This window comes from Cyanistes caeruleus, chromosome 14, assembly GCF_971803275.1.
Source record: "Cyanistes caeruleus chromosome 14, bCyaCae1.hap1.1, whole genome shotgun sequence".
In the NCBI taxonomy this organism is placed as follows: Eukaryota; Metazoa; Chordata; class Aves; order Passeriformes; family Paridae; genus Cyanistes; species Cyanistes caeruleus.
In genome coordinates, this window is record NC_141714.1 from 5,972,175 (window position 1) to 5,988,559 (window position 16,385).

Below are 16,385 nucleotides of genomic sequence, written 5' to 3' on the forward strand. Positions count from 1 at the left end.
ACTTATAGAAGGGGGTATATAATTAGTTATTATTTCCATTTGAATTACTAGTTGACTCTGTCACATCAGCTCTAGTTGCCATTCTTGAGGAAGGCTTTCAGTCATAAACTAATCTGAGGGTCCAAAGCTTCTTTATTCAACAGGTAAAAAAGAAATTTTTCTGGTGTTTATTCTTAATCCTGCTGGTTTAGAAAGCTAGGACCATGTATTCTGAAAAATGATCTGTGCTCACACAACAGACTTGACACAAGAAACACCTTGAGTTCCTTTTGGCTCTTTGAAATCTGGAATCAGATATTCAGAGCCATCAGATTCTGGAAATTCTGAACACAAAAAATTTCTCAGTCAAAACCGCTGTCTTTAGTTTTAAGGTAAACTTCTTGAAAGCAACTTGAAGAAAGATCACCTATTTTAACATTATTGTTTTGTTATGTAAACCAGATGGATTTCCAGAACTGTGGAGTTCAAAGGATGTTGCTGGCACAGTAATAAGGCCAGTTCAGTCAACTGAGGCTTGCTGGTTTCTGTGTTGAGCTGACCAAGCACTTATTAAGTGATGTGTTTGTTGAGATTCTCTTCTGGTTTTGTTGCTCAGAGTTCAGTTCGTGCTCAGAACTCTATAGAAATGTTTTGAATTCTGAGAATGTGAAATGCAGCCATCCCTGTATTGTGTTTTAGCCACAGCTCCTGTAATAACAGGCATGCCCAGAGAGGTCATTTCAAACAGAGCCAAATCAGGTGCCTGGCTCATCCTTTATTTCCAGACAAAGTCCTTAATTCCCTGTAATTTTCTGTCAGTGTGGTGGTACCTGCCCTCTGGGTAAGAGCTGCAGGAAATCGATGCTCAGTCAGGTCAGGTCAATCAGGTCAGTGTAAGGTCGGCTCTGCTGCTGCAGCATCACAAGAGGCTTCAGGGTCTGTCCCAGCATCATAACACAATTGCTCTCCCATTAGAGCAGCCACTGAAAAAGACAGTGATTACTTCCTTTCTTCACTGTTCTTCCCTTTCCTCCCCCTGACAGATTACTTATCCTAGCACTTTATACAATACTCAGTCTTGCTTAACATTTTCAACAGCTGAAATGTTCAAAACTCCCAGAATTCACAGGCTCAAGTATTAAAGTATTTTATAATTTTTTGCTCAATGAATGAACTGCAAATATGAACTGCCTCTGCTAACAAAGCATTCCCAAGGTATGGAACTTGATTTTAGGACGCTTGTAAGTGAAGGATTTTGATGGAAGCAATTACAATGTTTTTTCTCAGCTGTTTTTGAATTCAGGTTTTATCCATGTGTACTGGTTTTGGCTGGCATTGAGTTCATTTACTTCACAGTAGCTTGTATGAGGTTTCAGTGTCGTTCCAGTGTTGTAGTTTCAGTGTGACCAAAACAACCTTGGTTTTAGGTGTCACTGGGCAGAGCTTACCCAGAGCCAAGGGCTGGGCTGCTCACAGTGAGAGGCTCTGGGAGGGGACAGCCAGGACAGCTGAGCCCAGACCCAAGTGACCATGCTCTACACACAAAGCTGTGGACAAGGAGGAAGGAGGGACATTCAGAGTGATGGTGTTTGTCTTCCCAAGTCACTGTTATGTGTGATGGAGCCCTGCTGTCCAAAAAATGCCTGCACACCCGTTTGCCCATCCAAAACAGTGAATTACCTCTTTTGCCTCGCTGACACACACAGCTTTTGCTTTACCTATTAAACTGTCTTTATCTCAGCCCACCAGTTTTCTCACTCTTGCAGATCTCATTTGCTTCCCCATCCCACTGTGGGGGAGTGAGTGGCTGAGAGGGGCTCAGCTGCCTCCAGGGTAACCTGCAATAGCATGTCCTTAGGTGTCTCTGAAAACCACTTATTTTCTACATCTTCTTCTGTTAAAAAGCCTGAAGACAGCCAGTAGTCTAACCACTTATCTTTTGGTTGTCTGTAGAGTTATAACAATATAGATAGCATAATTCAGTGTCAAAAAAATCTATAAGTATTTGACCTTACATTCTATCATGCTAAAAAAACCCAAAAAACCCTAAACAATCTTAATTGAATAGTATTTCATTCTCTTGCCTTTCCAAACAATAATCCTTAAAAAGCTGGCTCATGTACACAGATGCTTAAAGGTGCATTTCAAGTCTCCAGGGTATTTTAGAATAACAATGTATTTTCTTCTCTACCAAAAATGTTTCTCTGGTGAAGCTATTGCCAATTTCCCACGAAAGGTAAAACTATATTCAAAATTAAAGTTAAATTCATTTTTCATTTACCTTCCCTTTTGGAATTTTCCAAAGTGTCGAGAAAGATTGAGAGAAAAAAAAAAAAATCTTTATAAAGGCATACAAAATATATATATAAATACATATATACAAAATATATATATATATACATATAAAGGTACAAAATACCAGCAGGATGGGATCATGTGTACACTAATATTTGCTGTGAAGGGCATGGGGGAGAGAAGGATAAAATGTAACAATTCTTGGGAGTAAAACAAGTCACAAAACGAATGCAAATGAAGAAAAGGATTCAGATTGATCTAACTTGTTTGGTGACAATTAAATTTTTTAAATTCTTTAATATGTTATGTGTCTATGGAATATGCCTGGCTATTGATCTGTCCATTAGCTGGTCTTGAGCAAATTGTATATGAATTACTTATTAATTCCCACTTTCTTTTATGTTTCTATGAATTCAGATCTTTGGAAGAAAAAATTGCTCTCAATCTTCATAGTAAGGTGATAAGTAAGCAATAAGTATTTTGGGTACGGAATTTCTTTTGGCAACTTAATTGAAACAAATTTCATCCTTAAACCTTTAATTTCTTTCTACAAGAAAGAAAAATGCTGAAATGTTGAGGCCATCCTGGAAAAGTGTGCAAATATAACTACATCCAGATGAAACCACTGTGCCCTGTTTGGCGTAAAGCAACGGAGAAGCATGAAGAATATATTAATATATTGCTTCTGCTTTTTTTTTTTTTTTTTAAGAAAATAAAATCTCACTGAAATAAAACTTGTATTAGGGTGGTGGTTTTTGCTTCTGTTTGTTTTCTTTCACTTAAATAGTTCTTTTCATAAAAATACTTGTATTTTTTTCAGGTGTAAAGCCCAGGTGCCCTTCTTCATGTTAAACTGGAGGATCTAATGGTCTTAATATCTGTCAATGCAGGGAAGGCAACCCTCTCTCTCTCTCTCTCCTCTGCAGTGCTGGGAGAGAAGGGTGTACTTTACCTCAGGGGCTGGCTGCTGGAAAATTAAAGGCTTTTGTAGCCCAAGATGGATAAAGATAACAAAATGTGACATTTATTCTCTGGTTTTATTTTCTTAGCATCTATGGAATGTACTCTGTAGGAGAAAATAGCAGTGATATCAATGGCATGCTTTAATAACGATAACTTTAATAACTTTAATAACCTGCAGCCACCATGGAGGGCTCCACACACAGCACCCAGGGCTAGACTGGTTAGCCCTGGTGTTCAAAAGTGCCTGAGAGAGGTTCTGAGGGAAAGCAGCTCATCAGCTGTACAGGTACGTGCAAGCTCTCCCAAGCACAGGGGACGCAGGAACAAGCACTGAGGTGCTTCTCTGCCCATGTTATTGTGGGCAGGGGGTGCGGATGGTGGCATGGAGGGAGCAGAGGCAGGAGGATTTCCTGACAATCTCAGGGCTTCCAGCAAGGCTCTGCCTGCTGTTCTTCATGCTCCCAAACATTCATACTAGAAGAATGAGAGGAAGAGAGAAAAACTGCAAGCGACCCTGCTTTGCAGACAAAAATTTGCATTTAGTGACAGGAGTTTGCAAAGCTGCAGAGGGTCATACAGGAACACATCAGTGATGTTCACACAAGCTGCTGCTTGTATCTAACAACCAAGAGCACAGCACTGAGAGGTGTTTTATTCAAAATGATTCATTGGAAACTTGGAACCAGCTGTATGGTGAGAGTTGTGGCTACAGTTACTGTATTACAAGAACTTAAAATATATCTTGCTTAAAATGCATTTTATCCTTCAGGCTAGACAGTTTAATAAACCAAACAATAAACCAAAGTCAAACCTATAGTAATAATGCAAAACATAATATACCAAACCAAATATAATAAACCAAAGTCAAACCTAAATACAGGAAGTTATTCGTATGTAGAGATATTTTGTGATGCAGGAAATTTCTGAAATCCATAATTTTGTTAATATTTTTACACTAATTATTTTTCACAAATTATTTTTTTATTTTTCTTGGTCAGTGCTGAAATTCCTTGGAGGTTTTTAAGCTGTGGATATTGCAGAGAACTTCTAAAACTAAGACAACCTCAAGGTAAATTGGTGGAAGACAGTTCAAAGAACAGTATGTAGGGTGACATTCCCTGTGTTACATCTCACTTAATGAAGCCTGCAAATGCAGTCAGAAAGACCTTTTAAATTAGATTTCATAATTTGGCTTAGAACCTGAAATCAACTTACCTCCACAGAAATCAACAATCCTGTAACCAGGGTGGTACAGAGCCTGGGAGTGGGTGAAAATGTGTAGGCGGAAACAGAACATAATTTTATTCTGCTTTCTTGGTGCTGGTAATGTCATAAACATCCTGCCATTCTGATATTATTGTGTTAATGTTAAAATATTTGGTTGATGCAAATAGGAGTCGAGATGTAATATTCTTTATATGGCATTGCCCAGAGCAAAGTAAGAACACCATGACAACAAGTAGCCTGCAAGCTGTCATGTTATTTGTGTTCAGCTTGCAGAACAGCTTATAAAAAGCCATCAGCTGACAGTCATCCTGAATGTCAATAGTAATTGAGAGAGAAAGAATAGAAGAATAACAAATGGTGAACATGAAAAAAGCCAAAAAAGGTACAATGAGACACCCTAGGAACATACTTTTCCATACACTTTGAGTTTTTTTAAATGAGCCATTTATTAAAAAATACAGTTTCTCAAGTAAAGCCCTTGAATGCATCCACTTTAACCTTTGGACATCGCCATCACCCCTGTAGAGAACTTTACTAATAAAAGGTGACAGCACACAAGAAACCTTTCTAAAATTTTACTGGACAAAACTATCAAGTATTTATTAAATTGACAAAGATGACTACAGGGATATTAAGGAATTTCTTCTGAAAGTACATAGATTATATAGAAAAAATATCTGAAGAACAACAGACTCTGTGAACAGTAACAAAGCATTTAAGAATATTGCCCACAGTGCTGTCAGTATCCTTGCAGATATACCTCCTGTGATTAAGCCTCATGGCAGTTATTAATCTATTTTTCTTTATTGTAAAATCATCTTCCATTGTTTAGGATTTTAGACTAGTTTATTGCTGTTTTGCCATGTACACAAATAGTGACTATGAAGCAATGAATCTTTTTGTCCTGGTGAACACGGTCACACAGGTCACTGCCCTGGGGAAATTCAGTTCCAGGAAACAAGCAAGGAGCAAGAGTCCACATTTTACAGGGCTGCCTTAAGTTCAGTGGGACTGTTTGTGAGAGCAAAATGAGTGGGAGTTGATCCTTTAACTGTCACTGTTTCATTTGAAATATAAAGTATGTGAAATTGTAGACAGGTGTTTTGAAATATGAATTTTTACACACAACACACAATTAGTCTTTTCTAGGTGAAGCAAAAATAAAAATGGTGATACAAAGCTAAAAAGACCTAAAATTGGCATTTCTGGCTGTCCCAGGTTTTTTCTATCCTTTGACACCTAACACATCAGGGAATACAAAGAAAAGCTACTGCTAGTGTAGATGCAAAGCAGTATTTTAGCACTCACCTGTGGAAAAATCAAGTTTGTCAGAGAGAATGCAGGGCACTGGTAACATACATTGCTGATTTGCTTGAATGACAAATGGGATCCAATAAACTACTTTTGCAGTGTGTTCCACCACTTTTCAAATAGCAGGGAGCTGAAAACCTAAGCTCGTAGCTGGCTTCATTAATGAGGTACCCCAGTAAAAGTATGAGCAGCTCTGCTGACAGGCCATCTGTCTGCTGTCAGCCAGGAATCGATAGCCTGGCCCTCAACTGCATCAGCTGCACAGAAACTTCTTGAAGAATTCACTGAGCAATCCCTAGAAAGTAAACTGCTTAATTGTGCCTGTCTTAGCTGCCAGTGTAAGAAATTAACATCTCAATTTTCTTGAGGTGTTGAGAGAACAATAAAAAAAAAAAAAAAAAAAAAGAAACAAACACCCCAAAACAAAACAACCCAACCAAAAAAGTGTCAATACATTATTCATGCCAGGGAAAGAGAGAGGCAGTGATGGAAAAGGTAAACAAACCTATCATCAAGGGGAAGTTTAAGTTTCCTGGGTTTGGACCTCTGCGTGTGAAGTTCATAGCATTCCCTCTTAAGACTTTCCAAAATATAAATTGTAGATCATCTTGGGAAACACTGCTTCAAATGCACAGTGCCATTGATATAATTATGAATCAGCGAGGAAAAGCAAAATTTTATTACTTCAGTACATAATTTTTGTCACATGTGAGTTTAGATGTGGGTTAACAGGAATTAATGACCCAATTTTCTGTGATATTAAGGGATTTCAAAAGAATGAAAGCTGAATATGTTCAAACAGAGGAAGAAACTGAACCTATGATTTTGGATAAGAGCTCTAAACTTAAGAGGGTTGTCCTCCTGACATGAGGTTTGTGCCATATTTTAGACAGGAGACAAAGCCTTTTCCTCCAGGAGAACATTCCGTCTGTGCAGTCCTGTAGGTGATGTCTTCCTGAGACTCTGATTAACTTCCCTCAGCAGAGAAGAGTAGCAGCATTTCCTTGTTATCTAGGTAAGCCAGTCTACTGCCCTTAACTGCCTTCAGAATTACATTTCACTGCAAGGCCCAGGCAGCTCTCACAGCAGTGAGAGCATTCCTCTGCCTACTTGGATTCACAGCTGCACCGTGCAGGACAGGGACCAGAAACTGGGGCTTTGTTTACACTGCAGTGCTGAACTCGTCCATGCCACAGCCACGAGCAGGAACTGCTGGTCCCTGCCTGCCCACCTGACAACACAATAGAGGGGAAATCTCCTGGGCCACCAGCACCGGGGTCTCTAACAGCTGCAAAGAACAGTCTGGCCTTTGCTACTCCCATCTCCCAAAAATCTCACCTGAAATAAAATCAGTTCCACAGAATATAATTTATCTGCTACAGAACTATAAACAGCTGAGTCAAACCTGCTGGCATTTGCATTATGAACGTTGATCCAATTATTGAGACTGACAGCTGCTAGCGCCTTGCTGTAATAATAAAATAATGACTTACCCAGGGCTTTTTGAGAGCACCTTTCATTTCAGGCCATCCTCAAGTGAGCTGTGAACCCATACACAAGCTATATATAGGAAGCACTTTCCCCACCCGTGACAGGCAGCCACCTACAGATGAATCACTGAGCCTCCTCACAGCTCCCATCATCGGGACCCAGCAGAGCAGCACTCGCAGGAAACAAGGATGGCAGAGTGCTGATCCTCAGCTCCCTCATGCCTGCTTTTCTGCACACTTATTCAGGCCCTACATCAAAGGAAAGAAGTTTGCAATTTCCTTTTTTTTTTTTTTTTTTCTTTCATTATGTAACTGCCAGGCTAATATTTATTCATTTATTTTCAACAAACAAAAACCAAACCCACCCACGAGAATATCTCCTGATCACATCTGCTTAGGCCATAAGGTTTCATCAACACTACTGTTAGTTTATGTTCATGATGTCATCATTAACCTAGCTCTTAATAATAGCTATTAATAGTTTTATAGTTTAATATAGCTATTAATAATTTTGCATATTAATTTGAAATGTTTTATGACACACACATGCACACATACACACAAAAAAGTGCCACCTCTCTGTTACCAGTGCCATCTCCAGAACTGTTGCTTTGACTTCTGCTGTCTCACTCTGCTTAGTGAAATATTAATGCTGTTGTGCAGTGGCATTTGTCAGCCTAGAGAGGGTACTTCTCCATTGCAATTACATTTGTGTCCCCAAGAAATAACGTCAGCCCTGAGAGTGAAGAAGAGCCCTGCCTGTGCTGTGCTGACAGTGGCTGGAGCGATGTCACTGACCCTGCTGAGCCCCAGCACATCTCCAGCACCTCCTTGGCATCTTCACTCAGCAGGGGCCACAGACACACAACTTGTCATCCTGCAGGAACCACCAAGGAATCCTGCTGAAAGCCAGTCGTCACAAGCAAGAGATTTCTATTTTTTTAAACCTGAAATGAGATTATATTCCATGTGGGAGCTGCAAAAAACCTTGTGGAAGCAGCTAGCCTTAACTTTAAAAATCAAATGCTTTACTGAAGAGATCTTTTAAACCTTGCAGAATTTTTACAAGCTACTGCATTTTTTTTTTTTTTTTCAGTTTTTCAGCACAGTGAAAGAGTCTCTTACATTTTTAATAGAAAAGAAAAACAAGAACAGGTTGAAAGTATATGCTGAGCACTGAGAACACCTGCAATTCAACCCTTCTTTTGGTATATGCTAGCTCAAAGACAGCTCATAATTTTCAAAGTGTTTCTTCAGAAGGAACTGTTGCTGTTGGAGTTAAAAGACTGTTATTTAGAAGTGTTTGGGGAGTTTTCCCTAGTTCTGAAATTCAGCTTATTTTTTTGTGACTAAAAATGCTAAATTTGGAAAAAGACATGATCAGCTGCTGAACACTTTCTATTCTTTCATCTAACACTGCCCCATCCTGCAAACTTTTCTTATTCTTCTTATGTCATTATTTGAATTCAGTTAGGATTTAGAATGAGTCAAGGAACCAAACTGAGCTCAATGTCTGCTGGGTTAGCAACACTCATATTAAGACTTGGTTAAGAATTTAGAGACTCAGAATTTATTCTCCAATTCACAGTGCTGACTTTTTTTTTGTCAAAACTGTGTTACAGGAATGAACCCCCATGAAGAGTTTTCACAAATGTACACATAGAGAATCGAGTGGATCTTTTGGTCAAAAGAAGTAGGATATAGATATTTCCTACCCAACTCCTAAAATTTAGGAAATAAATTTGCATGCACCCACCCACATCTCCATTATGCACTTTAGTCATGAATCTACTTCACAGGTGATTTTCTTGTATGAATTGTTGCTTCGAGGAAATGGCACAAATTATTTCTGATAGAGATTCATTAAGTTGGTGTGTACTGATGGATATTCCCTATCTAATGAGTTCTGTGCCAAGCCTTTCTTATGGTATAATCTATGAGATGGCAGACACACACACACACACACACACTGACAGCTGATGTTGTGTAGGATGGATTGTACCAGTTGGAAATTGTGCCAAAATTTCAGATTTAACACAATAAGGTGTAAAGCCAAAGGCCATGAGTTTATGTCTCACTCTCCTCACAGCATTTTCTTGTTCTAATTTAATTTCTTCCACAGCTTGCAGTAAAATATTGTAGTTTATTTCAGGTATGATCATTCCTAAGCTGGCAATCACTGCTGTGATCACACATAACAGTACAAATTCTTATAACAATAGCCATAATGATTTAGAATATGGTAGAGGTTTTCCACATTTACATGATTGCTTAAATATTTTTATGATGCTGTACAGTAATTTCATTCTTTTTTATTTCTATTCTGTTTCAGCAAAATTAAAGTATATGCATGTTCAAAGTGCTATTAAACACAAAGGAATAGGAGATTCATTTTGAGTTTATATTCTATCAATAGGCATATTTAAATCTGACAAGAGCTCTTACTTTAATTTAATGTTTGTTCACTACCTATATTTTAATAGCTCCTCTGGAGTTCTGCTAGGGAGACAGAGAAATCAGGGTGTGTTCCATATTATGGATCTTTAATGGTCTATAAATTGTTCATAGCGTTATATAAAGTGAAAAAAAGTCACAGTGAGTTTCTTAGAAAAATAAATTTCACAGTAAACCACACCTTCACATTTTACAGATCTCAACTATTCTATTGTTATTATTTTAATAAAAATTATTATTTAACTGTAAAATTTTGAAAATGTGTGTTGCAATTTTGTGTTCTAAACCAAAGAAAACCAGCGGAGACGATGTCTTTTGATGATAAACACTGACTGTTCAGCATTGACAGCATCTCGGAATTTTCTGCCAAGAGAGTTAAGCTGCTGGCTCAACTACAGCTTTTCTTTTGAGCCTTTGGACAGATAAACACATAATCTTGGACCCCTGAAAGATCTGAGCAGCTAAAACTAAAATATTGACTTTCAAAGCTACCACTTGTCATCTTGCTCTGGATTAATGTAATTCCTCCAGGCATGAGAGGCTCCCAAAGGTACATCTGACTCGGTTGCAAAGTCATTGGCTCTCCCAGGCCCTGTGAGCAAGGAATTATTTTGGTATAGAGAGTGGAACAGTTTTGGAAGTGAGAAAGGGGAATCTCATTTGAAATACCTCCTGCCTTGATGTACAGGCACACTAGGTCAGGCCTCCTTTCCTGAATTTTCTAGAAGATATGAAGCCAAGTGATTTTCCTGGACTGAAGGAAGAACATTACTGTGACTCCTGACTGGATGGATGCACCATCCTCCCGTCCAAATTACAGGTCCATGCAATGTATTTCTTCTCAACCACTTTGGCTTTATTTCCTAGTTGCACTCAGTGCAGACTTTCCAAGGTTAAGTTATGCAAAGATGAGCTTACATCTTGGCATTGTTTTCTGTCTCTCTTTGTACCCATTTTCAAAATTAGAAGACTGTTTCTTCGTTTTATAGGGCATATGGAATGCCAAATAAACATGGAACTGGGAGGAGATGCTCCAAGGAGGTCTCAGTGGACTCAGAATATCCAACCTCAAGAAACAAAGCTCCATCAAAGATCTGGCAAACCTAGCTGTGAGTCTTCCATATCTCAACTCACTATTTCTAATTCATTGCAATGACTTCTGACACCATGGAAGCTCTGGAAAACTGGTAATTATGTCATATTGATTCATTTTCATTTTAGGAAGGTCTGCTCAAATTTATACTCTTTCTCAAAAAAAATATTTATCTTAAACTATCATTTTTTTAAAAATATTTGTTTCCATGGGAAATTTAAAGCACTACTTTTATCCTGAAATAAAAACTTGTTCAAAATATCCTCAATTCCCATGAAACAAAATTGAATTTCAGCCAGTTTTGATCTAAACAGTGAAGCCTTTTCCAGCATCAGAGTCTAATTTTAAGGAGCTATTAAAATACTGAAGCCTTGTTGTGATAAATATCAGTGTGTACAGGGAATTTCAGTAGCAAATTTTTAATCTGTTTTATAGAAATGCTCACAAGGTCATAGTAATTCTACTATAACAAGAAACATGAACAGTCTACCTCAGTTTTTATTTAACCTCAAGGTCCTTAAGGGTTTTTGTGCCAAGCAGCCTTATATCACTAACACTTGATTTTGTGAAATTGCTTCAAAATCAAGACACAATGAAATAACCTCAAACATCCACAAACTGATTTAAGCCCAGTATATCTACATATTCTGCAGTTCTCTCCCTCTGAATTACTGTGCCTCATTCAAATTTTAACAAAAAAGAACATTGAAAATGAATTAATTTAAAGGAGAATATTTCTGTTTACACCATTGATCACTGATTTTGATTTGGTCACTTAAAATAATCCCCTTTTCCTCCTTGCTTAGCCATTTGATCCCATTAGAGTTATTCTTATCATTTATACATTTAGGATAAAATATAGAATAGTACTTAGGCATCTAGATTGTCAGCTATGCAGGCCAGATGAGTAAAATGAGTCAAAAAACTCTGCTTAGACTGACAAGATGAAAGGTTCCCCAGACTCTCAGCCTAATGCTGCCTTGCATGTCCAGAAGTGCTGCCTCAGTATTCGTCTTCCACACAAAGCTGCTCAAGATTTCCAGGCTGAGGCATCAATCTTTCAGTTTTGAGTCATTACTCCTTGTCCTATCTTTCCATGCCCTCGTGAACTGTCCCTGTCCAGATCTCCTGTAGCCCCTTTAGGTACTGAAAAGCTGCTGTGAGGTTTCCCCAGATCCCTCTTGTCTCCAGGCTGAGCAACCTAACCACCTCAGCCTCTTCACAGGAGAGGTACTCCAGTCCTCTGAGCATCTTCATGGCTCTCCTTTGGACTTGCTCCAACAGGTCCATGTCCTTCCTATGTTGAGGGCCCCAGAGCTTCTAAGGCTCTGGATGAACAAGACTATTAGAAATAGGGTGCTTTGTCAAGGACTTATGTGTAACAAATCGTTTGGGTGCATGTTGGCAGTATAAACATAGCACTGAGCTGATATATTTGGGATGATCTATATTCACAAGAACATATTGCTAAGAACCTCAGTAAGATACTCCTCCTTTCCCACTTGGAGAATGGATGGACTTCAAAACTTAAAAGACCATGGGAAAAAAAAATTGTGGTTGTTCTAATCTACAGCTAATATTTAAAATAGTGTCCTGGAGAATGAACAGAAAAGGATTTGTGTTGTGCGTGCAGAACTGTGAATTTGTGTTGTTTACAATGTAAGCTGCAACCAAAAGTATGTATTCTATCAGGATCTTCACAAGCTGTTAAAGCAGGTGGGGCAGTGTTTATCTGCTCCATGACACATTCCAATAACTTCCTCTGGGGACTGTCTTCTATTAATGGGCCATCAAGTCTCACTGCATGACTGATAAAATGACATCATCCCTCTGTGAGATGCTCCATGCAGGGGGAGGAACCAACACTTCCTACCTGGCTATAACCTAAGGCTTGGAACACCATGAGCAGCAGTACCCAGTGGATTCCAGAAGAGAAGAGCTCCATAATCACCACTGGATGTCCAGAAAAGGATCAGACTTTACTACAGGATCATTACTTTGACAGAATCACATCCATCACTCCAACAGGACTGCAGCCACCATTTGATCAGACTGCTACCACAGCCCTGACCTACAGAGTGTCAGGTCATATCCTGACTGTCAGCTGAAGCCAGTGTTTCTGTTTTATTGCCTTTATCTTAATTTTCCCATTAAGTTGTAATTCTGACTTGGGGATCTCCCATTGGTTTGCTTTACATATATAAATATGTACTCATTTTAAAGTATAAATATATATAGTATATATATGAGTATATATATATATATATATAAATATATATATAAGTATATATATACATATATATAAAATATATAAACATAAGTATATATAAATGTAATATTCCTAGTACTGGGATGTAATGCAGACTTCATGCTGCCTTTGACATTCTGCATGTCATAACTGCCCTACATAGATTTCAGTGCCAGTTGTCATTGTTCCTTGGTGTCATAAATGCATGTATTCTAGCATATTTAACTTCTAATATTTATCCCATTAATTTCCTAATTCTTATTTATTTACATTGGATCTGAATGTGTATATAAATAGTTATCCATTTAATTATGGCAGCTTTGTAAGGCACCACGTATTTAACAGTTGTTCACTCAAAAGGCAAGGGAGTGAATCTGGGTTTGCATTGTGTGTAGAGCCTTCTGGCCCTGAGTATTAAATTCCAGTATAATGAGGACCTTGTGCTGGTTGTATACCAGACAGGGATTCAGCTCATTCTGCCAGAGATCTGGCAGCAATGTAAGACTAAGCAGCAGCTGCCAAAAATTACTTGGTATTGTGTAAGCCCTTGTGCTGTACAGTTTGAGAGTTGAAAGGGTTCATGTGCAAGAGCAGAATCTGCAAAGGAAACATATATAATAGAGCCACATTTGTAATAATAATGTGCTGTGTATCCCTTTGTGCCTGCATGGCATAAAACATGATGAGTCCATATAAGCACTTTGGGATTAATCATATGGTGAAAAGCATTTTTTGCTCACTATATGATACTTTTGTCTGTGGAGAGGAAGAAATGCTATTTGAGCCTCAAGGAAGAAGAAGCTGAGGTTAGACCCTGCAAAGGTTGGCAATTTCCACTGGACCTCCTCTTTTTTTTCTTTATTTTTTTTAACTGCCAAATGGATCTGAAAGTGTTGAGGGTGAAAGTCATTTTGGGGAAGCTCAGTGGAAGGAGTGGTTAAGAACAGATTTCACTTTAATTTCTGAGTAACAGCAATGAAAGGACTTTTCGAAATTACACCAATGATAACCTCAATATTCTTTAACTGAAGAAAAAGTTCCATTTATTTTAAAGCCTTTTCCAATGTAATTCCTGTTATCTTTGAATAGAAGTGGATCTAATTAGCTGCTCTTAGAGAAGTACTTGACACAATGATTGCTTATGTACCCTGTTCACTTATTCAACCTTTCTCCAGAAAACAAGACATAGGTCATTTTAACAAAGTTCTATAATATTATGAGTTTAACCCCTTTGCAGTGTATGCTATGAATTTCAGGAGTTTTTGTGAACATGAAAGCACAAGCTTGATTAATTCTGTATTTACTCTTCAAGATGGTTAGCCTGATTAGAAGACAGCCTAAGAAACCAAGATGGTCTTTTAAAATGAAATTTAAATAATTTTTGTGCCCTGACGATTCTCTTCCCCTTGAAGCATCTCAAGAGGATAAAATGGAGGGTGACAGCACTGAGGGAAATTAAACAGATGACGACTATTTGTAGACAAATTGCAGACATGCTAATCTTGTTAATTTACAGTAAAACCTAACACTTATCCAGACCTCTGCCATGACAAAAAGCAGCAAAAGGGAGGCATTTCTAATTTCTCAAGTGCACTTCAGATTAAATTATGTTCTGCTACATTCACTGAGGAATCCTATTAACGCCTATTTGCAATTGCAATCCTTGGGTCAAATTTGGCTCTGTTTTTTTTCTGGTGAGATTAGATCATTGTGTTAGTTTATTTGCTTGTGCTTCTTCCCATCCTCTGTCAATTGCTCTCTTTCTCACAAATGTTGCCAGTACCATAATCATCATCATTATACAAATTATGCAGAAGGACCCTGTGCTTGCATATTCTTACCATCTTCTGCCGCATTAGAGTGAAACAATGTCAAAACAAATTTCACTCATTGCTCCCTGACAAGTACACATAATCTAAACTAGTCCTTGTAAGCCATGCTGGCAGCAAGAATTTGTAGGTAATTGGTATAGATACATATCACCTAATTTTAGCTATCCAGAATGAAGTATCTTGTTCCAGCTGCTCATCTGGATTCACTTGAAAGTCGACAGACAGTCTAGCACCTCCAGAGTGTGATTCTTCTCTGTGATTTTAGACATCTGTCTAGGGCTGAGATGTACCATCCACACCATTCCAAAGTTTCACCATTTCAAAGGCATCTGGTCACAGATGAAGCCTCACTCCAGGATTCCAGGCTGGTGAGAGCTGTGCAGAGATAAGTGTCTGTGCCTGATATGCCTCCTGGAGTCACAACAGTGCACAGTTTCGTGCCATTTTAAAGGCGTTCTTGTCATTCACACATATGAATAAACTAATCAGCCTTTCTCAAAGGTCACAGAAAACTGTTTGGGGTCTGACAAACTAGCACTAACAGGAGCTCAATCCAAACACAGGGCTCCAGGTAACATCCACCAGGATTGTGTCATATTCTACCCTATTTTAAAATCATCACTATGCAGACCACACAGCACAGGTTTGTACAAAAACAACTTACATATCCTGACAGAGGGACTCCACGTGTTCCATGGGATTCTCTTTCCTAAAGACAACAGACGGTCATTTTAAGCCTTCAGCAAAAGCAGAAAAATTATATACTCCCTGAGTTTTTCCAATACAAAATATGAGTCAAACCAAGAAATAAATATTTCCCATTTGTTTTAGTAGGTAGCACACAGCTGCAGTTAAGTCTTTGGCATTTGGCATTCTCAGACATTTACCATCATATACTGTCCGAGGGAAAGAAATTTCTTTTAATGAGCACTCAGAATTTTTGCTAGCTGCCAACAGTATTATTTTAACAGGCTGTTGGAACAGAGGGTGAGAATGGACTGCACTTGTGTAGGAAGTCATTAATTGTTCAGACCATATCTTGTTGTGGATTTCTCTATGTAACATGAAAGCAATTTTGAGCAGTGACTTAGAATAATTACCACTGTGAAGAACTATTTTGCACAATTTATTACTGAAGGGCAGATTTAGTATTGGAGAAGAATGACAAATGAATAAACATGTAGTTGAAGTACTATGAAGTGTGGAAGTGGATTAGCATTAAATAAATTTGAAATCAAGACTAACAAATACAAACCTCCTTAGAGCCAGAATAGAAATGTAATATAGCCATTCTCAAGTAAGGCTGAGGATTAAATGATGAAATATTTGACAGAAGCTAATGAGCCATCATCATAAGCAATAGGGTGTTAAAATGAAAAAAGGGAATTGCTATGAATCCCATTTTTTCTGATTAATTTTTAGATTTTTCTGAGTACATTTTTTTCCCACATGCATATGAATCCTGAACTACTACTTTCTTGCCAATTTGGAGC

The 16,385-nt window shown here is 38.2% G+C and overlaps 1 long non-coding RNA gene across 5 annotated transcripts in view; it reads right to left on the reverse strand.

The window, feature by feature from the left end:
• Nucleotides 1–155: 155 nt before the first annotated feature.
• LOC111929350 (uncharacterized) overlaps nt 156–16,385 on the reverse strand; it is a 27,531-nt gene continuing 11,301 nt past the window's right edge. For 4 of the 5 annotated variants that reach the window (XR_002864660.2, XR_002864663.2, XR_002864664.2 and 1 more), the window contains 2 exons: nt 15,557–15,601; nt 14,081–15,267 (listed from right to left, as the gene is read on the reverse strand). This is a non-coding gene — a long non-coding RNA (uncharacterized LOC111929350). Of the gene's footprint in view, nt 963–14,080; nt 15,268–15,556; nt 15,602–16,385 lie in introns of those variants that run through there. The other variant, XR_002864661.2, reaches the window with a different exon arrangement.